Source organism: Ctenopharyngodon idella, chromosome 17 (genome assembly GCF_019924925.1).
Source record: "Ctenopharyngodon idella isolate HZGC_01 chromosome 17, HZGC01, whole genome shotgun sequence".
NCBI classification, from domain to species: domain Eukaryota; kingdom Metazoa; phylum Chordata; class Actinopteri; order Cypriniformes; family Xenocyprididae; genus Ctenopharyngodon; species Ctenopharyngodon idella.
The window spans coordinates 13,125,245-13,149,760 of record NC_067236.1 but is presented as its reverse complement, the minus strand read 5'-3'; the positions used below and the strand labels follow the sequence as shown (position 1 = coordinate 13,149,760).

General features: G+C 36.1%; 1 protein-coding gene across 1 annotated transcript in view; it reads right to left on the bottom strand.

The window, feature by feature from the left end:
* Positions 1-24,516, bottom strand: part of LOC127499141 (leucine-rich repeat and fibronectin type-III domain-containing protein 2) — a 121,252-nt gene that overhangs the window by 10,146 nt on the left and 86,590 nt on the right. The window contains exon 3 of the mRNA XM_051869300.1: positions 23,689-23,790. The gene's annotated coding sequence lies outside the window, so the exon portion shown is untranslated. The remainder of the gene's footprint in view (positions 1-23,688; positions 23,791-24,516) is intronic.

Here is a 24,516-nt window from a genome sequence, read left to right as displayed (position 1 = left end):
CAAAAAAATAAAATAAAATAAAATATTAAAAATAAATAATAACTTCTTGTTTTAAAGTCTGGAGAAATGCAATATTTAAAAATCCACAAAATGATTTATACAGGAACTGAAAATGTGATGCATCTAATTTTCTAGTCTATAATAATTCCACACTTAAAACAGACATCTTGCAGAGAATGAAAAATGTGATGTTGTTTGAGCAAGAATATATTTCCTTCTCTTTCTTGTGAGAATATTTCCCAACTATCAATCACTCATTCTCAGGAAATCAAATTTTTTAAATTTTATGAAAAAGGAACAATGCTGTAGAGCCTAGTGTTGATAACCCATACAATCCGACATGCTCATGTCTCAAACCCCTTTCCTCTCAATATACATTTACTTGTACAATGAAACCAAAAGGGCAATTAATAAACAACAGAAGTAATATGCATAAGAATGCAAAGTACAAAAATCCAAAATACACATTTGCACATTGGTCTAGCATGTGAAAACAAACTTCATCTTAATAAAGCGAAGAGGAAGAATGTTTAACCATAGGCATTTGCAGCATTTCATTAGTGCTAGGTTGGTTGGAATTTATGACCACCCCATATTGGATCAACTGAAATATACCCTATGCTGAATAAAACTTCATTTCAATGTTCATTCAGGACTCACTGCATAGCATTGTGTAACGTTATGAGAAGTGTGCTTGGGACAAGGGGATATTTGTCATTTTTGACAGCTAAAACCTGATTAGGCTGAATACAGCAGAAGCTTGCCCTTTAGCAGGCCCGTATTTCTGAGGTAAGTTTCCTGCATTACCAATTCTCTCATAACTGCTTGTCAAGCCTCATTTTTATTCATTCCTTTTGCAGCCTGCTAATGGTGCAACCATCAAACACATATATAACAATTGCTGAGGAACTCAACCCCTAAGAACATTCCACATATCTGCATTTCATTCAAATCAGAGGGAAAAGGACGGAATGGCGGTGTGCCATATGGGGGAAGGAATTTGCTTCACTTTATCAAATGAGCCAAACATCTCAGCTCGTTTGTTGGAGAAAGTGTTTAAATGAGCTTAGCCTGGTCACTGCTAACTTCAAGGAAATCAACAAAAGGAGATCTAAGGGATGTGAAAAATCATAGAGCTTTCTTTTTTTGTCAGCTCAGCAGACATTAAGGCCAAAGAATCATAGCTTTTATAAATGAAAGAGTGTAAGAGCACATCAAAAAGTCTTTTATCAAGCGAAGGAGAAGGTGACCATGAAACAGCAGGACGTGAAAAACTACAGAGACTGCTAAACATCCAAAAGCAAGGTAAAAGCTTAGGCTTTGCAATCATACAGTGCCGAAGAGCAAGATGAAGGTAGAGCTGCCATGATATGGAGGGCCATTTACTTGAGATCCAGGGGAGAACTCCCTAGTGCAGACACCTGATTGGACATGGGCTAACCATTATGACAGTAGGCAGTCAGTTTGACAGCGCTGCTCTGAAATCCTTGTGACGTCTGACTGCGTGATGGATTCTGCACCTGGCATCTTGATAGGTTTCTTTTTTTCTTTTCTTAACATTACACCATATAGATGGCTCTATTTTCTACTTCTATATTTTTTACTGTATCTTCAACATTACTTTACATTTGATTGAATCACTGACCCACAGTCCAGTAGTACATTGTGTTTTTCAATGTTAAATTCACAGTTGTTCTCAAGTAAATTTCTTTTTTCTTTTAGATTAATTAATGCAGTCTTATTAAAGGCAAATTGTACAGGACATTTAAGGTATAACATCATTGCCACTATATAAAGCCACAACTGGCACCTTACAAAGAGTTGTGTGACAAAGGTGTGAATAGGCTTACTGCTTAAAATATTTCTTTTAGTGAAGTTTGTTTCTTTTTATTAGTCTCTTTCATTTCTTTCTTTGACACTTTGAACTCACAAATTACCAAGCTGCTCTCCAACAACACTCTGAAAACGAAATCCCAAGTGAAGAAACACATACATTTCCTGTGAAACCAACATGTACAAGCTTGCCAAGGTTACTGCATAATCATTCATTTTACACATTGTCTTGAACTACTTAAAGTCCAGACTATGCACTTCATCATTACATCATTACATGTTTATGGAAATCATTTTGTTATACATTAAAATAATAAAAACTTTCAATAAAAGTCGCCTTTAAATCAACAATTCTGTGCTCTCTTAAAAGTCATTACACTTTTTCTTAAAACACCTTTGCAAAGATGACAAATGGAAAACAAATGTAGAGGAGAGTATAATACTGGAGAGAAGGTTACTAGACAATGGTGGCCTTCACTAGAGTGAAGAAGAAAACTTTCTTTTGAGTCACTCAGGGATTGTGAATATAAAGTTTGCTAACCCTTTATTTCGATGGTCCCCTTTAGACATTCAACTAACTCTAAGTAACTTTGCAATTACATGTGAACTAACTCTCTTTAGAGTATTAGTGGACTGCCTGGTTATTATCTGCTAACACTTTATTTGATATATCTAGCTTCCGCCAGACCGCCTTCCGTATTCAAGTTACGAAGAAAGTGTAAACTGGTATTGCGTCAGTTACACTTTTTCTGTAAGTTTAATAGGGAAGGCGTAGAACGTAGCGTAAGCTTTTTGAACTGCAAGAGTTTTACACTTTCTTCGTACATTGAATACGGAAGGCAGTCTTGTGGAAGCTAGATATTTTACTTCATAATTTTTTAAATATGGATATTTTTTTTTACACAAATGCATCACTTCGCTTCAGAAGGCCTTTATTAACCCCCTGGAGCCATGTGGAGTACATGTTTATGATGGATGGATGTGGATGGAAGCACTTTCTTCAGCTCATACTCGTGACCCCTTTTCACTGCAATTATAAAGCTCGGATGCGTCAGGATATTTATTAAAATATCTCAGATTGTGTTCATCAGAAAGAAGAAAGTCATATACACCTAGGATGGCTTGAGGGTGAGTAAAGCTTGGGCTAATTTTCATTTGAAAGTGAACTAATCCTTGACCATCGAAATAGTGTAATCCAAAGTTTGACACAAAGTCAATCCTTTACAGTATAAATCATTAATACACGTGTATCTGGTGGCACTAGCTGTTTGTTTTTTTTTTTGTTTTTTTTCTTTATCAAAATTAAGTAAACTATTACTGACTTCTTAATGATACTCCATTTATTTTAAAAACATGTTCCAGGTCATACTCAATTTTCTCCTTGTTATTGGAATATTTCAAACAAAATTAACTGGTAATTCTTGTAATTTTGTAAAGTTTCTTAATGGCATCATTATCTATGAAATTACATTTTGTAGTGGCACAAATCTCAGTAAGCGTTAGCAATAGATTTCACATTTTGAACTAATTATAATAAACATTGAATCTTGGAATAAAATTACAGATATTGTTTTTTAAAGTAGGTACTGCATAATAGAAATGACCCAGCTGAGTTACATTCATTGTGTAGAGCATACGTTATTCTCGGTGTCAAATTTTAAGGAATTTACATAAAGCCATTTACAGTATAACTCATTTCCATCAAGTTTGACTTCTGAAAATGTATGAGACACAAATCACGCAAATATTAACATTTATGACTAGAAAGGGCTGACAGAAAGGCTAATGGACTGCATTTGGTCTACATGCCCTAGCCTCCATTCCACCAGAGATTATTGTCAGAACAGTTCAATGCACTGTTTCCACCAGAGACACGGAAGCTGGATGAAGCTTGGTGTTACCTGAGGTAATCTATGCTCAGAAGCTCTGGAGATAATGGGTAATCTTTGTGAAGTATGAGCAAACTACTGTAAGTAGCTTTTGGGGTGAACGTCTTAGTGCAGTGAATACCTTTTCATTCTATGCAGCTCAAAAGTCTTTGGCAGAGTTTCACAGTTAGAAATAAGTTTCACATAATTGCATGAATCCATGCGTTCTATGACGACAGCTTTGAACTAGTTGGATTTGCTTGGAAGCTTTTTTTAGCATTTCTACATCTCATTTATTAAAAAGTTACACAAAAACTGTAGGCCATAACTTAGAACTTTACAGCAATGTTTCACCAAAAACTGAAAATCATTATAAGAGAAGATATTTTAAAGAATGTTTCCAATTTTTGTTCATACAATGTCACTTCAGAAGACTTATAATATATAATTTGAGCCATATGGATTAATCTCACGTTATTTTTATGTCCTTTTAAGCTTTGAAGAAGTTTTGGACTCCAGATGACTTTTATCGTATGGACAAAAACAGCTGAAACATTTTTTATTCCACAGAGTAAAGAAAGTAATTCAAATTTGGAAAGACATGAAGGAAAGAGAAAATGAGTTTGCTACAATCTACACAGTCCCTAAAATTACATTTACAACTAAAACTGAAACTGCACTGATCTTACCCTTAACTTTATTGCTTGCTTGTGAGACAAGAGTTAAAGAAAGAATAGTCTCCCTCCACAGCGCTGCCATTCGGTTCTCTCAGGTCATTCAAGCAATAATTCACACACATCGCCTCATATAAATCCATATCCAGAAACTTGACCCATCGTATTTTACTCTCAAACGCCAAATCCTCATCCCCTCAGACATCTCATCTTCAGCATACTGGCATTCTACCTCACCCTTGCCATGCAAATGGTCTCCTTGCCCCTTGCTTTCATTTATTCCTGATGCCAGCATCTTTCATAACAAGCGCACAACAGAAAAGGTCAGATTTATTAAAAGCTCTCTCTCTATATATTTTCAACCTCCCTCTCTTCCTCCATCGGTTTAGTCACATCCATGGCTTCTAATCATTTTCGCCTTTACACACAAACATCCTGTATCTCCCTTTCCTTTGATTAATGTGCAGACGACACACAGCGCCATTTTAGCGGGAAGTGATGAAAGCACTCCGAAGGAAAGCGGAGCGCAGCCAAAGGGGAGGGTGACAATGGGTTTATTTCATACTGTGGCCAAATTAATTTTCACAGCAGGATGCGGAGGTTAAAAAATCAGATTGTTTCTCTGCTCGACGACAGGCTAATTAACCTTAGCAGCTTATGTTGTGTCTACGTTACACTAATCTACAATTTTCTGTTTATTGTTGCTAAAGTGTGCATATGTGTGTGCGACTCATTCACACTCCATAAAAAACATTCTATTTAAGTGTGCCTTCAGTCTATAATTTGCTTGTTGATAATGAGATAATGTAACACGGTAGGCATTCAGAGCTAATAAAGATTGCATTTTTCTATTAGCGTTACCATTGTGTGGTAGAGAATTAATATACATTTTACACAATTGACAGCAAAATGTTATTGTGTAATTGTCATCGAATGTGGCATGTACACAACTGGAACCTGCTTTTTTAAATCCCACTTTCTCTTTCTCTGACTAAATGTAGATCTATTAATGGATGAATTCTGCCTTTAGACATACTCTTTTTACCTACAACAATCATCCAACAAATCATGCAACTTAATTATTTAGTATACAAATAATATTTCATCAGAAGCCTAGGGGGGCATGTACTAATACTACTACTACTACAAAAAAGGAGAAATCATTTTAACATTAAAAAATAAACACTTCACCTTTAAATGCAGCATTTTAATGTGTTATTTGAAGTGTTTGTTATTACACACCTACATATAAAGCAAAGCCTCATAAAACTGTATGTATATGCTGATAACAGGACAAACAGTAATCCATCTGCTCCCTTTAGTCATTTATCAAAATGAATTGCTCACAGGAGACAAATTTATTAAATATATATATTTGTCTGATATTGTCAAGCCCCTGAAAAAGGGAAGAGCTATCTGTCACTTTTTGTACTCCAGTGAAAATTTCCCAGGGTAGGTTTATCTTTGAAAGTCAATTTCTGTACACACATACCTTACAGATATGGCTAAAAAGACTATGAACAAGTCTGTTATTGCATTCCCCGTTCACACGGATCTGCAAAAACGACTAAAAACGCTGTCACTTTGTAAAGAAACACTACATGCTTATACACTGAAAGGTAATAAGCATGTGCATGACGTCACTGTTTTCAAATTTTGTAGTTTACACGGAGATGATAATGGTATCATTTTCAAAAACGTGCATTTTTAAAACTCGTTTTCAATAGTATGCATTTTTAGGCCCCTAAAACAATGTTGTCATGTAATAAACAGCCAAAACGTGTAAAAAGTTTTCCATTTTTAGTTGAAAACAGTGTCGTGTAAATGCCCCAGGCTATATATATATATATATATATATATATATATAAATAAGAGCCTTGTCTGAATATATGCTAGTGTGGAAATATAATGAAAAATTAAACCAACTGTTTTCTATTTAATAGATTTTAAAAATCTAATTTATTCCTGAGATGGCAAAGCTGAATTTTCAGCATCATTACTTTAGTCTTCACTGATCCTTCAAAAATCATAATATTCTGATTTGGTGTTTAAGATTTCTCATTATTAACATTAAACAGTTTATATTAGCAATGTTGAAAACAGTTTTCTGAAACCAGACAGGCGACAGACAGACCACTGCTATAGAAAACACACATTTGGACTTTTGACTTATAGTTCCTGACATATAGCACATGTGACAGCTTCCCTTGGAGACATCTAGCCCCAAGTCTCCCCTATTAACATTCATATTTACTACTCTCATGAATTCTCCATGCAGTCCGTATAGTACTATTCTCCACATCATTTAGTTTTTCACCAGGAAACTCAGAACCCCTGAAGCATAACCGAGTGAAGATCAGAGGGCAACAGACCTCTTAAGCACAGCGGACATACGCACATGCATCTGTGAATACTATCGACAGCATTCTAACTGTGCATATATGGTGCAGAATGAAAAATGGAAATGGAAACACAGCATGCCCATTTTTACTGCATGGCACTTTTTCTGTTGCCTTTCAAGCAGACAGTCAAGCAGAGAGGGCTGTTAGCGGCATTATCAATGGATCCATGCTCTTGTGTGTTGACAGCTGAATAATGGATCCCAAATTTCAATTTGAGGAGCTAACAACTATCTTCATTTTCTCCTGTCCTCTCCCCATCCAATCCGTAAGCTGATCTGCAAGTAAGACATCCGGCGTGACAGATATGGCTCTTTAGGGAAAAATAATCCATCTCCGTATTGCATTTTGGACAATGACTCCATTTGGTTGGTAATGTGAAGTATAATAAGGCCACTAAACATGAATTAAGAAGTTCCACTGCGGGAGGTGAATGACAGGTCGTGTTTAATCACAGAGCCGCCCAACTCACTGCAGGTTGTATCACACAGAACAATCAGTGCACTTCTCCTGTACCTGCCTGTACTGCTTACTGCATATTGTGCAACATACCCAGTAATACCAAAAATTTTGTAAATAGTATGTGAAGCAGTACACAGTATATACAATACACATTTCAAATAATATGCAAATAAAAAATAAAAAATACTACATTTCACATAAGCTAATAATTTTTTTTAAACAACCTCATTAAGTGCATGCTCTGTCAGGACCACTATGGTCAAAGACGATTGATCTTTAGCATACAGTTTGGATTGGCGGTATGGTTCTTTTCTGGGCAAGAACTCCAGCAATAACCCCCCTAGGGTAACAGAACAGAACCAACATGAATGTATTGCATTCATGTTGATTGTCAGCTGATGCGAGCTTGACTGACGTGACCCGCCAGAACTAACTCTACACTTGATTTTAATTCTCCTTTAAAGGAGATCTTTAATATTTGGAGAAAACTATCTGTCAGCATTATGATTTATCTCAGATGATCAGCTGGTGTAAGAGCTCTCATACATATGTACAGGGCTGGATTTATGAGTAATTTAAAATGTAATTTATTCCTGTGATAGCAAACCTGAATTTTCAGCATCATTACTTCAGTCTTCAGTGTCACATGATCTATCAGAAATCAATCTAATATGCTGATTTGGAGCTCAAGAAATATTTATTTTCATCATCAACGTTGAAAACAGTTGTGCTGCTTTATTAGTAATTTTTTCCCTCCATTCAATCAATCAATCAATCAATCAGTCAGTCAGTCAGTCAGTCAATCAATAAGTCAAGCAGCCAATCAATCAATCAATCAATCAATATCAAATCATACTGACCCCAAACCTTTGAATAGTAGTGAACTTGCTGAAAATAAATAATGCTACGATTGTTTGTTGATCTTGGTTTAAGTTTGACCAAGCTGATGTTCAGCTGGTTAAGATGGTGGAAAGCTGATCAGCTAAAAAGAAACAAAATCCCTTCTAAAACCAGCCAACAGACTGAACAATACAGAAGGTCAGCTATGGCCAGAAAACTAGGACCTTTTTTCCCAACAGGGATTCTAGACACGTACCTATGATGGTTCTGTTTTAAATGATTATTTTCTGCTAATCTTTTTTTTTTTTTTTTTTTTTTTTTTTGAATTTTTGAATTGTAATGATGCCATAGAAGAACCTTTTCCCCTAAAAGAACCTCAGTAAACTTTTTTTTTCTTACTGTGAAGAACATTAGTAATCTAAAGGATCTTTTTCCACTGTAAAGAACCCTGTTCAATGGAAAGGTTCCATAAATGTTAAAAGGTTCTTCGTAGAATCATAGATGATTATAAAGAACCTTTATTTTTATGAGTATTGCTGAAACACTGTCTGACAATTACTGAATGACAGTCACAGAGCATTTAACGCACACACGCACATACTACTGTACCGGGGGGCGAACATCAGTCCTGGAGAGCCACAGTCCTGCAGAGATTTGCTCCAACCCTAATCAAACACACCAGAACAAGGTATAATCAAGGTCTTAAGGGTTACTAGAAAGCTACAGGCAGGTGAGATTTTATCAGGGTTGGAGAAAAACTCTGACCTATACAGCAATTTATATGCAACATTTGTGAAAAATAAAATTTCAAAAATACCATGAGCTTGTAATAAAAAATAAAAAAAATGAAAATAACAAACATAACAGTGCCAAAGGCTAATGTCCCGCACAAACAAAGATTAACATCAGCACAAACTGACAGCTTAGTAATCTATCTATCTGACCCTGCAGAACTGCTGCAAATAAAAGCTGCAAATATCAAAGACTTCCTCACATCAGTTCATAAATATAGAACTGTCATCGAGTTTAACGAGGGACCACTTCTACAGACAGAGGAGAAATGGACAGGCTCATCTAAGGGAGTTCTCCCTGTCAAATGGGTCTACGCTACATCTGTAAGCTATTTTTGAAACAAGAGACAATCCTTACTTCAGGATACAGCGTCTAAAACAAAGTCACTCATCAGACTATGAAGAGTCAGCAGAACACAAAAATGCAGATCCATATTGTGCATTACAAATAGTAAGTACTACACATTAGGACTGGAGTTACGAATTTTCACAGTTATGCACATGGAAACTGCAATTTTAACTGCTGTTTGGGAAGAAGTGCTTAAGAGAATTAATGAAACAACAGTTTGCAGACAATGCAGCCTCCTTTGTTTTGTATGATTTCATTGGTGGTGTCAGATACAATTTTGCAGAGTAAAGGGCAAAACAGCGGGTTGTGACAGACCATTCAATTTGAATCTTAAAAAAAGAAAACCAAAAAACAGATGTTTACAACCCAGGCTTATTGGAAAAATGTGCCCGTCAAAACAGATCTGCCAATGCTTCATTATGCTGGTTGTTGTACGTGTCAAGGCAGTTCGTAAATGAAAGGGTTAGTTCACCCAAAAATGAAAATTCTGTCATTAATTACTCACCCTCATGTCGTTCCACACCCGTAAGACCTTCGTTCATCTTTGGAACACAAATTAAGATATTTTTGATCAAATCCAATGGCTCAGTGAGGCCTCCATTGCCAGCAAGATAATTAACACTTTCAGATGCCCAGAAAGCTACTAAAGATGTATTTAAAACAGTTCATGTGACTACAGTGGTTCAACCTTAATGTTATGAAGCAATGAGAATCCTTTTTGTGCGCCAAAACCCCCCCCAAAATAACGACTTTATTCAACAATATCTAGTGATGGGTGATTTCAAAACACTGCTTCATGAAGCTTCGAAGCTTTACGAATCTTTTGTTTCGATTCAGTGGTTCGGAGCGTGTATCAAACTGCTAAAGTCACGCCCCCCAGTGGTGAACCACTGAAATTTCGTAACACTTATGACGTAACGAAGCCTCGTTTACTGAAATCACGTGACTGTGGCAGTTTGATACATGCTCTGAACCACTGATTCAAAACAAAAGATTCTAAATAAAAGTCGTTATTTTGTTTTTTTTGTTTTCTTGTCGCTTCATAACATTAAGGTTGAACCATTGTAGTCACATGAACTGTATTAAATATGTCTTCAGTAGCTTTCTGGGCATCTGAAAGTGTTAATTATCTTGCTGGCAATGGAGGCCTCACTAAGCCAATAGATTTTATCAAGAATATCTTAATTTGTGTTCCGAAGATGAACGAAGGTCTTACGTGTGTTGAATGACATGAGGGTGAGTAATTAATGACAGAATTTTCATTTTTGGGTGAATTAACCCTTGAAACATCCACTGAGTTGTGCTAAAAAGTAAACTCTCAAGTTTAAAAATAACATACCAGCTACACTAAACTCTACCCTAAACCTACCTGATGTGTGTTAACAAAAGAAAATGTGAGATACAAGCGTACAAGCCATTTTAGCTTAGTCTTTGTCTTTGACCTTTCTCATTGTGAATTGTGGTTAACGTGACGTGTACTTGAGCGCTCGGCATTGCAATTGCAATGCTGTATCGGGTGAGCTACTGACCAAGTTTACTAAGCCAGAAAAGCCATAGATATGGAACTGATTATGTGATGAAAACATGTAAATGTATTAGTTTGCAAATCATGGTAAGAGTGTTTTGAGGTCACAAAACAGTATTGTATTAATCCTTCCTATTTCAAACTGTTCAGAAGAATGGTCCTCCTCCATTTTCAAACAAGTAAAGAACTATCTTCTATTCTAAGAACTTCTAAGAGCTACAGGTTTAAAAAAGATTAATTACATGGACATCATTGACAAGTTGGTGTTCACGAAAAAAAAAAAAAAAGGGAAAAGAAAATTTTAAGTGAGATTTTAAGTGAGTCTGAACCTTTTTAAATTGTTGTTTGGTAACAGGCCAACTAATGCATCAGCTCAATTCAAACAATTAGCCAACACTTGAGGAAAAAAAGGCCTCCTGGTCAGTTTAGTTAATTAAAATCAGCTAAATTCTTGAATATGTTTTCCCATTGTCATTTGCACTCAATTTAATCATGTTCAATCCACTTAAATGTGTAAAATATAAGTGAGCAATCTTTTTATTTGTGTTTGAACTACATAAATCATTTCTGTTGCATTAACTGAAACTGAGTAGTTGATTTCTAGTTCCTTTGCTATCTGGTAACCCCAAAAACTTTAACATAACTTCAGAAACTCTTTCAATGTCCAACATTACTAAACATTAAGCACTAACAGGCTCTTTCCCTTTCCTCAAAAACTCACAGAACTCTGTGATAACAATTTGACCAGTGACAGCACTGACTCATAAAAAAAAGTACAAAAGCTGTACTAATATACTAATATACAGGTACTAATATACAAAGTCAAAATAAAACACTAAACAATTAGATTATATATTTGATCTATTTACCTGCATGACATGTGGCCATTAACTGACAGAGAACCGTGAACATGCAAAAGTGTTGTTAAATTATTGAAATATTAACTATTAACTAATATTAAAAAACTGTACAAGTAAATATTTTATGTCCAAGGGGTTCGACTGACAAAACCAGTATGATGACATATCATCAAGCGGCTGCAATGGTAGAATTTCCATGTTCCTTTTTTATTTCGCTCTGATACGTAACTGCCTATTGGCGACCCTCCCCAACCGAGTACGAAACACATTGTACATTGTAAAAGACCAAATCCCGGGGGATTTCCTGTCACAGCCGTGCTGCACAAGCACCGGTCTCTACCGCCCACGTCCTCAATAGATTTTAGCACAGCACCATTGATGCAGTCCATAACTCTCATCCCCCCCCCCCCCCCCCCACCCCCCCTCTAGGTCCTGCGGGTGGGAGAACCTGGTCCTGCTCTTATCTGAGGCTGCCAGACATCAACCTACCACGAGCATCCCACGCACAGCCTCCAGACATGCCTCGGCATGAAGGAATGGCACCCATATCACAACCGCCGAAAGAGAGAGTGAGAGAGAGTAAAAGCCCATTGCATGAGAGGGTTTGAAAATGACAAAAAAAAATCCTACTTTTCCACTCAATGAAAAAACCCGCTTCTGTAGGAGGAGGAGAGGTTGGTCCACCCCCTACCTTTTGGCTAATCTAATGTGGAGAAATGGCATAAAGCCCCCTCACGCTTTGAGAGAGCATGGCACAGCACGTTCTTAAGTGCTGTGATTTATGGCTGCCACTCGAACTCTACAGTTCCTCTATATTGACGGTAAAGATGCAGATTTAGGGCAGACCTAAGAGCTCCATCCATCATTCTCTATACCTCACTAACATACAACACCTCTGGCAAGACACAACTCACAAGAGGCTTTGACTCAAAAAATGAAAGTGAAAAAGCTGTAGGGAAGCCATAAGCCGACACATATTCTGCGTATATTCTATATTTAACTCCTCTAGATATGATGTTTTGTTCTGAAATGTCAGAACGCAATACATAATCCAACACTGGCATTTTTTCCCTCAATTTTTCATAAGTGATGCTATAGTGTTGCATTAGCATAAATCCACAATATTTTTCTGTATTTAATTATATGTATATGCATTTTTTCAGTACAACACAATTCATACATACATTAATGTATACAATTGTTCACAGTTATAATGAGTGTGTTTTTAATTTTTACATGAAAAATAATTTTTATATTTTTGGGTGTGCATAAAGTAAAAAAAAAAAAAAAAAAAAAAAGGCAGGTTCATACAACTGTCTTGATATCATAATAAAGGGAAACAGCTTCATTAAAAAAAAGAGAGAAATTCTCAAAAAGAAAACCTTAACTATATATTATGTTCCCCAAACACATTTTTGAGTTCAGAAATATTGGTTAAAGGGTTAGTTCACCCAAAAATGAAATTTCTGTCATTAATTACTCACCCTCATGTCGTTCCAAACCCGTAAGACCTTCGTTTATCTTTGGAACGCAAATTAAGATATTTTTGATGAAATCCAAGAGGTTTTTTTAATCCCCCATAGTAAGCAACATAATTATGTCATTCAAAGTCCAGAAAACTAGTAAAGACATGGTTAAAATAGTCAACATGACTACAGTGGTTCAACAGTGGCATTTGGATGAGCTCCTCTTTGCAAGTGTTGAATCTCACAGAACTGAATTTTCCAAACTATTTATTTTCCAATCTGCCAAGCCATCCCAAAATCCCTTTCTCCACAGCCAGCCCACTGAGCATTCCTCCTAGTTCCACTACCATTCTACTAGAAAAGCTAATTAACAACTGCCAGAACACCCTTTCAAACATATGAAGCTGAGCTTGTGAGAAAGAAAGAAAGATGAATAAAATTCAGAAAAAAAATGAAATAGAGGAATACGGATGGAGGAAGAAACCAGACTGGGTAAGAAAGAGAGAAGAAAATGTAAGACTGCAGAGATGTTTATTGGTAAAAGATATAGTAGCACGCTAAAAGCTTTGCCTTTTTCGACTTCAGGCAGGAACTACCAGCAGAGGAAAGGAATCGAAGTCCCCTCTATATGGAAGGTTCCCTAGCACCTCGTTGAGACAATCACAAATGAGATGCTTTCAACCAAAGGTCTCAGCCCCCCTGCTCCATAATTGAGGCTGTGTAGCACAAACAAAACACGTTTGGCATCTACAGCAGCTGCACTTGTTGTTCATTTGCGAGCCCCATGTAGTTATGTCGCAGAATCTGTTTGTTTATGCAAAGATAGGCAGACCCATGGGAAGAATGTTATATAATTAACACTGCAGATGCTTGAAGACACAGAATCCAGTAATAAGGGACAAACAATCCATAGATTTGCATGTTGTGCTGTGCGTGGTTTGAATAATCAGCAAGATCGTAAGCAAGACCGTCAACACTGCGGTAAACAATGCTGGTTCGTTCTAAATTCAAGGACTAACTCCTCACATGCTACAGTAGCAAATACTCAAAAATGCAGATGATCTCAACATAATTACTGGGTAGAATAGGGCCCTTTTTATTTATGGATAATTGTCTATGGCCATTAGTGTCTATGGCCATTAGAGGAGAAAGATGCTAACAGGGCCATGCTAACCTGCCAAACCTTAATCCCTTGACTGAATCAAAGAGATAATTCACTTCCTCGTTGAAATGCCTCAGACTATTTTCTCATTCACTGAATCACAGGTTATTATGTCTCTCTCAAACTGAGAATTTCTAATTTATTTACTTTTACATTTTGAAATCAAATGTTAAAACTGCATATTAGTAAGGTTATTGAAATTTTGTCTAACCACTGACTGTTTTCAACAGTCATATCAACAGAGTTGTAATAGGTTTTCTTAAAGGATTAGCTGACTTCAGAATTAAAATTTCCTGATAATTTACTCACCCCCATGTCATCCAATATGTTTATGTTTTTCTTTCTTTAGTCAAAAAGAAATTTTGAAAAAAAGAAAGGTTTTTGAGGAAAACATTTCAGGATTTTTCTCCATATAGTGGACTTCACTGGGCTACAATGGGTTGAAGGTCCAAATTGCAGTTTCAATGCAGCTTCAAAGGGGTCTACATGATCCCAGCCGAGAAATAAGGGTCTTGTCTAGCGAAACGATCTGACAATACCCCTATTCCTCGGCTGGGATCATATAGAGCCATTTGAAGCTGCATTGAAACTGCAATTTGGACCTTCAACCTGTTGTACCTCAGTGAAATCCACTATATGGAGAAAAATCCTGGAATGTTTTCCTCAAAGACCTTAATTTCTTTTCGACTGAAGAAAAAAAAAGACATAAACATCTTGGATGACATGGGGGTGAGTAAATTATCAGGAAATTTTTATTCTGAAGTGAACTTATCCTTTAAGCGTAATGAATTTTATTGAAATACGTGATGATGATAATAATAAAAATAGTAATAATAATTTTAATAGTAAAATAGTAAAAATAGTATTATTCTGCTAAACAAATCAAGAGATTTACTGATTAATTATCATCGACATCATTGCATGTACATTTTATTCCATGACAGCCACAATTCAGTAAAAAACTGTAGGGAGACTAGCTGAGATAAAACAAAATGTAACCTAAGTATATAGGTCATACTTTGACCACCCCTATGTAATGTCATTTGTACAAAGCCCTTATACTCTGGTAGTTAAGTAACAAAAATAGTAGGCTAAAGTAGGCCTATGTTCTGGGAAGATGTTGCATGAATATATTCATAGAGAGCATTGTGCATATAAGAAGACTATAAAAGGCTGACACACCAAGTGCACACTCAGAAAGCCGGCGTGCCCTGTTTTCAGCAGAAAGGGAAACTTTAGTCTCTAACTAGTGCATGTAGCCAGAAGTAACCCCTGTTTTATTGGAGTTTAGTTTAAGCAAACAAAGGTTCTCGCAAAGACACTGGGCGGCAACCGTGGCATTTCTGGTGCATTAGTTTCACACTGATGCTTTTGTCACACTGATTCCCTGGGATAGAAAACTTATGCAGCTTTCAGTAGATCAATGCTGCTGCTACTCCTGGGGAATTTTTGCATTGTGTGCACTGCTGTGAAGAGAGAGAAAAAAAAAACAAAAAAACATCAGTGGTGGCCTACTTTTGTGATTGTTCTTTCCCGAGTTGTTTAACTGATGAGCACTCTATTGGAGAGGAATTAAAATGGAGGGAATTGTTTTCTCTGTGAGTGATTAATTACCACTGAAATAATTATCCCACAAAAAAAACAGAGCAATCTCAAAGTAATAAGAGACAATACCCTGTTGAGGTATGACTAAGGACTTTTGGTTAGATTAGTCATTTTGCAGAGTCAGAGTCTTGTTTGTAAGTGGCAGCAAAAAAAAAAAAAAAATAAAAAATAATAATCTAATAATAATCAATAAAAGTATAATAATAATCTCTTTGCATTTCTCACTGCCATTGAAAACTATTAAAATAAAATAAAACTGATGAAAATGATTTAAAATAAAATTATATTACATAAGAAAGATGAAAATGATCTGTGATTAACATCCAATTACAACAGTGTCTCTTTTGTAATGGTAGATAAAGTCTGGTGTACTTCTAATCTTCTAATCCTCTTGTTTGCTATAAGAATAATGTAATAGCGTATAGTAAGTACCAAGCAGAGGATACTTATAGACAAATGGGTACACTAGTTATTGTACACTATGTCCCAGTCTTGAGTACAGGCATATTGAGTTGTAATTCTGCTCTCTTCCTGTTTTATTTACGAGGATGACTTCTCTACATCCTTCTCCATTCCTCTAGTGAATGAGGATGAGCCTTCTATATAAAATATAAATGCAAATGTTGAAATGGTCACCACTGGGGCCATAACACAACAACAGGAGCAAAGCAAACTCCAAATTAACAACACAACATCAAAATAGCGTTAAAAAAATAAATCTTTGTGTCATGCAACTGATGTAATTTGCCATGACTTTAATGTCAGAACAGAACCATGAACTCTTGACAGGGACAGTCCCCCCTTGAGCAACCTGGGGTTAAGTGTCTTGTTCAAGGCTACAGTTGTGATGGTCCCTGCCTCACTTCCACAGGGATTCGCGAGGGGTCAGTTTAAGAAAAGGAGCAGTAGCTGGATTCATGAAAGTGATTTGCCTGCTGTAAAATTACTTTAATCAGAGAAGTACAGATTGCTAGTCAAGGAATACATTCAGTAAACTTGTAAAAAGTTTTGTAAACCCATTAAAAACAAAAAGGAACTGAACTGGTTAAATGGTTGGAGCATTTCCTGCTGTTCATGAGACGTTAACTGCACTCCACAATGCTAAGTGATGTGTATTGGTATTTATATAGATTTTTCTCTGTGTTTACTGACAAACACCATTCAAATCATTCAGGTTGACTGGTTCTGGAGTCTTGTGTGTCTACTACTAGCTGGTGTTTTGAGCTTTTCTGATGTACAGTATTTGCATGCGCATTCATTATTCACCATGTTTGACAGGAGTCTCCATGTTAGTTTTAAACACACTTTGGGTGCGTTTCACAAAAGCATAGTTAGCCAATTGTTGTCGCAAGTTCCGGAATTCCCAACATGGTTCAATTATTCTGCATTTCCGGCAACCACAGATCCAACTAACACAAACTAACGTGGTTGAACTGATGAAGGTGCAACCATGTTACTACAGATTTGAGAAACAGTTGCGACTAGCTGGTTAATTTCTCCAACAATGTATCATACTACAGTGGTTAAGCAGTGAGTTACATTGTTGTATATGAAACGCACACCTGGTTAGGAGCCTGCTACATGTTCAGCCCAGGCTCATTAGAAAAACGTACCTTAGGCAACATTATATGCAAAATACATTGCGTTGTGTACGTTTCACGCCAGTTTCAATGTGAAATGTCCAATGACTAGCACTAAAAGCGTGTTCAGTTTTGAACATGAATGTGAATATGGCAACATTTGTTATGTTGGTTTTGTACATATCACCACAGTTCTGATTTTCAATGTCCAGTGAGTGGCGCTAAAAGCTTAATGCGCCATCATGTTTTAAAATAACGTACCACCTACACTAAACCTAAACCTACCCGATAGTGTTAACGAACACAAATGTGACATAAGAACATAATCGTAACCATCCCATTTTAGCTTTTTTTTGAGCTCTTGTCTTTGAGCTGTTTTGTCATGACTCGTGTTTCATGGGACTTGTACCAGCCCAGGCTCATTAGAAAAATGTACCTGTGTCAACATTTTTGCAAAATGCTAAATATGTTGTGTCATGCTGAAAACCGAAATCAAAAACACATGTAAGTAGTCACTTAAAGTAAAGACTTTTTTTTTTCTCCAGAGAAATTATAGTGATCTGTGCCCAGTCATTTAGCTAATATGCATTAGAAAGTTGTGTGTTAAGGTTGAATGTGTACATGTATTTTTCAAGTATTGTTTAGTTTAAGCTGTTGTTGGCTCTGCTGATAGTTTCTCATGGTACTGCTACTCTGAATCGTTCTTTAGAGAGCAATCCATTTATTCTTTTGGCCTCTGATTCTTTAGCGCATTTCCAAATCCCTAATGCAGTCTTAGGTTAGGGAGTGTCGGCTATAAATATGCCATTGAGTTTTTTAGAAGCCAGGTGCTATCCGCAGACAATAACCTTATGTTTTTCCACAGCTCCCACATGTATGTATCTTAGCTTCTTTTAGTGGATTTACTGAACTGATAAATATGTATACCATAAGTTTCTGTGGATAAAAGTGTCTGCCAAATGTACAATTGCATTCACAGTCAGTGGTAAATATAGCCTATATGCAGTTGTTTTCACTGCACTGTGAATTGAAGGTTAGATAAGTGCAAAATGCACGCATATTAAATCTCAAGCCTTAAAATGTGCTGGTTCTTTGCTTAAATATTGCCATTCATTCTCAAAGGTTTCCACGTAGGTGTATGTGCTCATAGTCCATGAAAGTTTAACCAGTCAAGGACAGGAAAGGACCAAATGCAGGCGCAGGTGAAGAAACAATACATTGTTGAGCGGTGGAGGGATGCTGAAAACTGTCGAGGAACATAGATGAGTCGACTGTGTACATATAGGCCTCCACTCATGCTGATTGGGTAGATGTGTTGATTGCTGATTGCTGATTGGAATGCCATGTTGATTGGATAGATTATTTGAATGTGTTCCTCCCGAACTTTGTTAATAAAACATAATTTTTTTCATTTCAATCTGTTATTTTGTGTTTTTTTGTGCTATTGCTTATAGTTTGATTATTTGTTCTTGTTTTATTACAGACTGTTTACTTGTGTTTAATAATGTTTGAAATTTATATTTTATATTATATTTATATAGAATAGCATTTCGCGTAAAAAGTCTGTCGAGTAAAATAAAAATTTACTAGACAATGGCGACTCGAGCTTCAATGTGTCTGTAGAGGGTTGCAAATGCAAAACCAATGGAGCAGAAACAACGCAACCTCTGGTCCGTTTTCAGGTCTTCCCACTTAGGTCTCTCCAGCGCTGGAAAGCTTTTCTAATATTAATGTGGGTCCTAAAGCTCTTGCCTGATCATAACCCTTCTTTTTCCATTGATATTTTTCTCTTTTGTAATGTCTCTCAGCCGTCTCTCTTTCTACAGTCTTGCTTCAATTCAAATCTCCCTCTTGTTCACTCTCTCTCCTTCCCCATCATGAGTGGACACATTCCCTACTGCTGACTGGCTAAACATGTGTTGTGGTGCTCAGTCAAATCCACTTTCAACAGCATTTCTCAGAAATACACTATATTGCCAAAAGTATTGGGACACACTCCAAACCATTGAATTCAGGTGTTCCAATCACTTCCATGGCCACAGGTGTATAAAATCAAGCACCTTGGCATGCAGACTGCTTCTACAAACATTTGTGAAAGAATGGGTCGCTCTCAGCAGCTCAGTGAATTCAAGCGTGGTACTGTGATAGGTTGCCACCTGTGCAATAAGTCCATTCGTGAAATTTCCTCACTACTAAATATTACATGGTCAACTGTTAGTGGTATCATAACAAAGTGGAAGCAATTGGGAACAACAGCAACTCAGCCACGAAAAATTCACAGAGCGGGGTCAGCGCATGCTGAGGCGCACAGTGCGCAGAAATCGCTAACTTTCTGCAGAGTCAATAGCTACAGACCTCCAAACTTCGTGTGACCCTCAGATTAGCTCAAGAACAGTTAATGCTTCAGCATACTAAGACATTTTGGACAATTTCATGCTCCCAACTTTGTCGGAACAGTTTGGAGACGGCCCCTTCCTGTTCCAACATGACTGCGCACCAATGCACAAAGCAAGGTCCATAAAGACATTGATAAGCGAGTTTAGTGTGGTGGAACTTGACGGGCCTGCACAGAGTTCTGACCTCAACCCGATAGAACACCTTTGGTATGAATTAGAGCGAAGACTGCGAGCCAGGCCGTCTCATCCAACATCAGTACCTGACCTCACAAATGCGCTTTTAGAAGAATGGTCAAAAATTCCTATAAACACACTCCTAAACCTTGTGGAAAGCCTTCCCAGAAGACTAGAGGCTGTCATAGCTGCAAAGGGTGGGCCAACTCCATATTAAACCCTACGGATTAAGAATGGGATGTCATTAAAGTTCATGTGCACATAAAGGCAGGCGTCCCAAAACTTTTGGCAATATAGTGTAGCTTACTACTATTTAAGGGAAAAGGTGCAATTTGTGGCTTTTAGTTCATGTCTGTTAACTTTGCAGCTATGATAGTGTACTGGACCACATGAACTTTTATCATATATATGAAGTTACAGATAAATTTCTCCAGCTATTACATACACATCCTTAAAGAAAATTGTGCCCACCCAGGTCATTTCTATGTTCTTCAAAACATAAGAAAAAAATCAAGAACTTTCTGCTCTGCTTATAAGCTGAATGCAACACATTTGTTTTGACACTGTTTGTGCCTGCACAAGCTAATTTGCCACAGAGAAGCGGAAGAATGTATTCTTGGAAAAATAAACATTAAAAGTTTAGCTGTTAAGGACTACTGATGAAAGTAGTTTATATATACATACTATATATATATATATATATATAGCTCTAAAAGCTTCTTTGTAGGTATGTTGATACTTTTGAGAAACTCTGTGTTGTTTTCCCTGATGGTGCATCTGTTGACGTGAAGATAGATCTGTCATAGCATAAAACTTTTGTAGTTTGGAGCGACGATGCAAACCGAGAACAGCAAACAGCAAAACAATTTAATTTGATAGGTATACTCAAAACATAGACACAATGCTCTAGGGGTAAAAATGTATGTGGCATTGAATATCCCATCTTGTCATTAAAATGTATTAAAAAGAACTGAAATAATATAAAATGATTGATCACATCTCTGATTATGAAATAAAAATCCCCTGAACTGAAAGAACAGAGTGAAAAATCCACTGCAGTTATTTCAGTCGCAATGAATATTCAACAGGCTTTTTTCTGACAGTTGACGGGCACAAAAAAAGTGAAGAAGCCAAGTGTCACATTTTCTCATGCTATGTGCACTTCAGTAATGTGTCATGTTACATTATTACCAAAAAACTACCATGACAGGACACATGAACTGATGGAGAATACAAAAGTTTAGCTTTTGTTCCTGCTATACAATAAATAGCAGGGAGACCAGTGACAATTGTAGCATTCTTACATTTTCTTTTATAACTACAAATATCATCTTTTAAGAACAACAGACGCGCGTCTCCACGCAGCAGATCGTTTGTGTGTGTGACGGAGGGATTCCCGCCTCTGTTTTGACTCCTTTACACATTTTATAAGCTCTTCATGAGTTCCCAGCTGGCCAAAATACCATCATATGCAGGCTACACACACACAAGCGCATTTATCTCAGCATACAGAATTGTTTTGGATCTTCGGTAAGTTCTGTCTCAAAATAGGCAATACGTCATAAAATCCGAGTCTGACCAATCAGGTTGCGAACGTATCACTATGCCTTTAGGTTCGGTATCTTTTGGTTCGGTGATAAAATTGCCAATCTGAACGCTAATCGGACCAGGACTAAATATTTTTTGTTTGTTTGTTTTTTGGTCCAGACCAAACGAGCCAAACAAACTGAACTACAAGTGTGAACGCACCCTAAGAAGATTAGAATACAATTTCGAATTTAATAGAAGACCTAGTATGATAATAAACCCTGCAATATGGACACAGTTAGGAGCAAATATATATATATATGAGATGACTTAACTGAGCATGTGTACTCAACTTATTTGTAATTGAATATATGTAGTTTGCTACATTATAGTTTCCCTCAGTATCCCAAACATTTTTATCACAACAATCACACTGATAAAGAAAAAGAAAAGAAAAACAAATATATGGCTTAACATCTGTGTATACCTCTTTTGAAAAATTAATGCAGTGAGACAAAGCTACATGCAGACAGATATTCTTTCTGAAAATGTCTATTGCATTTGATGGTAAACTCTGCCATTGCTCCCAGTGACTTTTATCTTTGATTAGTTTTCTTTCATCTTTAGTAAGTTGAAGGGACCAATGCTAAATTGCCATATGGCTCGATATTTTACTGTACATAGCATTCCATCTCTGGGTGAATATGAAAAATAAATTGTCCTGTCACAAATTTTTCTATGTGGAAAATTATGTGGATCAAAATATCATTATACTATGTGGATCAAAATATACATTATATTATAAATTCATAGATAACTTTACAGTGATGTGAGAAGAGGGATACTACGTCATTGACTTTTTGTTGTAGAAATGCTTTCAGATGCAGATAAAAAAAAATGTGTGAAACAGATTACTGTATATTCTGAATTGCTTTCATAAATTGAGTTTTCCCAGGCACATGTATAGTATAGGTATAAACTAATAATATTTCCGAAATATTATTACTAGTAAAGGTACTTTTGAACAGTTTATAGATATATGATAACATATTTCCTACAGCTACTACAAGGGGAGAACAATTCTTCAATCTTGATCCTACCTAAAGCAACCAGACATGGACCATTACATATCCCATTTCATATTTCATTACATATACATATTCCAGTCACATTCCATGTCTAGAAGAGCAGTAAAAATAAATTCCCAGTCCCAGAAGAAGGGGGGGTTGGGGGAATATTGTTGTAATTTGCTCTCTAGTGCTAATCACAGATGTAATAATCCTGGTCTACCCGTTGGATAATAAATGGAAAGAAAGAAAGAAAGAAAGAAAGAAAGAAAGAAAGAAAGAAAGAAAGAAAGAAAGAAAGAAAGAAAGAAAGAAAGAAAGAAAGAAAGAAAGAAAGAAAGAAAGAAAGAAAGAAAGAAAGAAAGAAAGAAAGAAAGAAAGAAAGAAAGAAGAAAGAAAGAAAGAAAGAAAGAAAGAAAGAAAGAAAGAAAGAAAGAAAGAAAGAAAGAAAGAAAGAAAGAAAGAAAGAAAGAAAGAAAGAAAGAAAGAAAGAAAGAAAGAAAGAAAGAAAGAAAGAAAGAAAGAAAGAAAGAAAGAAAGAAAAGAAAGAAAGAAAGAAAGAAAGAAAGAAAGAAAGAAAGAAAGAAAGAAAGAAAGAAAGAAAGAAAGAAAGAAAGAAAGAAAGAAAGAAAGAAAGAAAGAAAGAAAGAAAGAAAGAAAGAAAGAAAGAAAGAAAGAAAGAAAGAAAGAAAGAAAGAAAGAAAGAAAAGAAAGAAAGAAAGAAAGAAAGAAAGAAAGAAAGAAAGAAAGAAAGAAAGAAAGAAAGAAAGAAAGAAAGAAAGAAAGAAAGAAAGAAAGAAAGAAAGAAAGAAAGAAAGAAAGAAAGAAAGAAAGAAAGAAAGAAAGAAAGAAAGAAAGAAAGAAAGAAACCCTACCTTAAACACTAATTCTAGTTAGTCATTAGTGTATGTATGTAGTAGTATGACAAACAACAAAAAACTACTGAACAATGTATTAACCAGCTAATATCTCTCCACCTTTCTTCATCAGTATCATAAAATAAAAAGGTCAGGTAAAGCATGTAAAATTGGCAGATACAGATGTAAATTGGCTGAATCAAAGAGTGTGAATACATGCACACTTCCACATCAACAAGTACATCATTCTTACCTATATTGTGTTTTGTGCCATATGGTTCCTTCTCGCAGCCTTGATTTCAAATGCTCTCAGACAGCAGGCTTACACCTTAGTATTCAACAAAAAGCTCTCAGTCTACAACAAAAAAGCAGAAAAAAAATATCACAATTATTGTCTTTCAACAAGGCATACATGTAAAAACTACTGCCTAAATGTTCTTGCTTTCTACACTTAAATGCCAGGGTGTTTATATTTAAGGGTGTTTTATCTTTAAAACGGTGATTTATTTTGCTTTGACATCCATTTTGCTTCTACAGCAGTGTGATACCATTTGAATCCCCAGTAAGTTCAGATAAAGTTTATTTATGAAATTACATAATAATTTTTTACAGCAGGGGTTTTTACAGCAAAATGCAGCTTTGTGGTCACAATAAGATTTATGTTCATTCATTATAGAGTATATAGCATACTCCACAATGTCAGATGGCCTGTCTATCAACACGCTCCCACTATAATGGAACATGACATGTTGTACATCTGAGGTGGAGGGAATGTGTTTGAAAGCTCACGGCTTGTTTATATTACTATTCTTATTTTTTTTTTTTTTTTTCTGTTCTTTTGTATAGTTGGACGCAGTGTAATGTGCCATAATTTTTCTACCTCACTGGAGAGAGTCTCTTCACTTCTGATGGCTGGACAAACAAAAACACCCTCATTTCCAAGAAATGTTTATTTGAAAGAGGGAGGATGTCATTCCAGATGATGAGACCAATAATAAGAGAGAGCTCCAGTAATATCCTGTTTCTATGTATGAATTCTTATCTTTCTACCGCTTGTGTAATAATGCTCAGCCTCTCATTT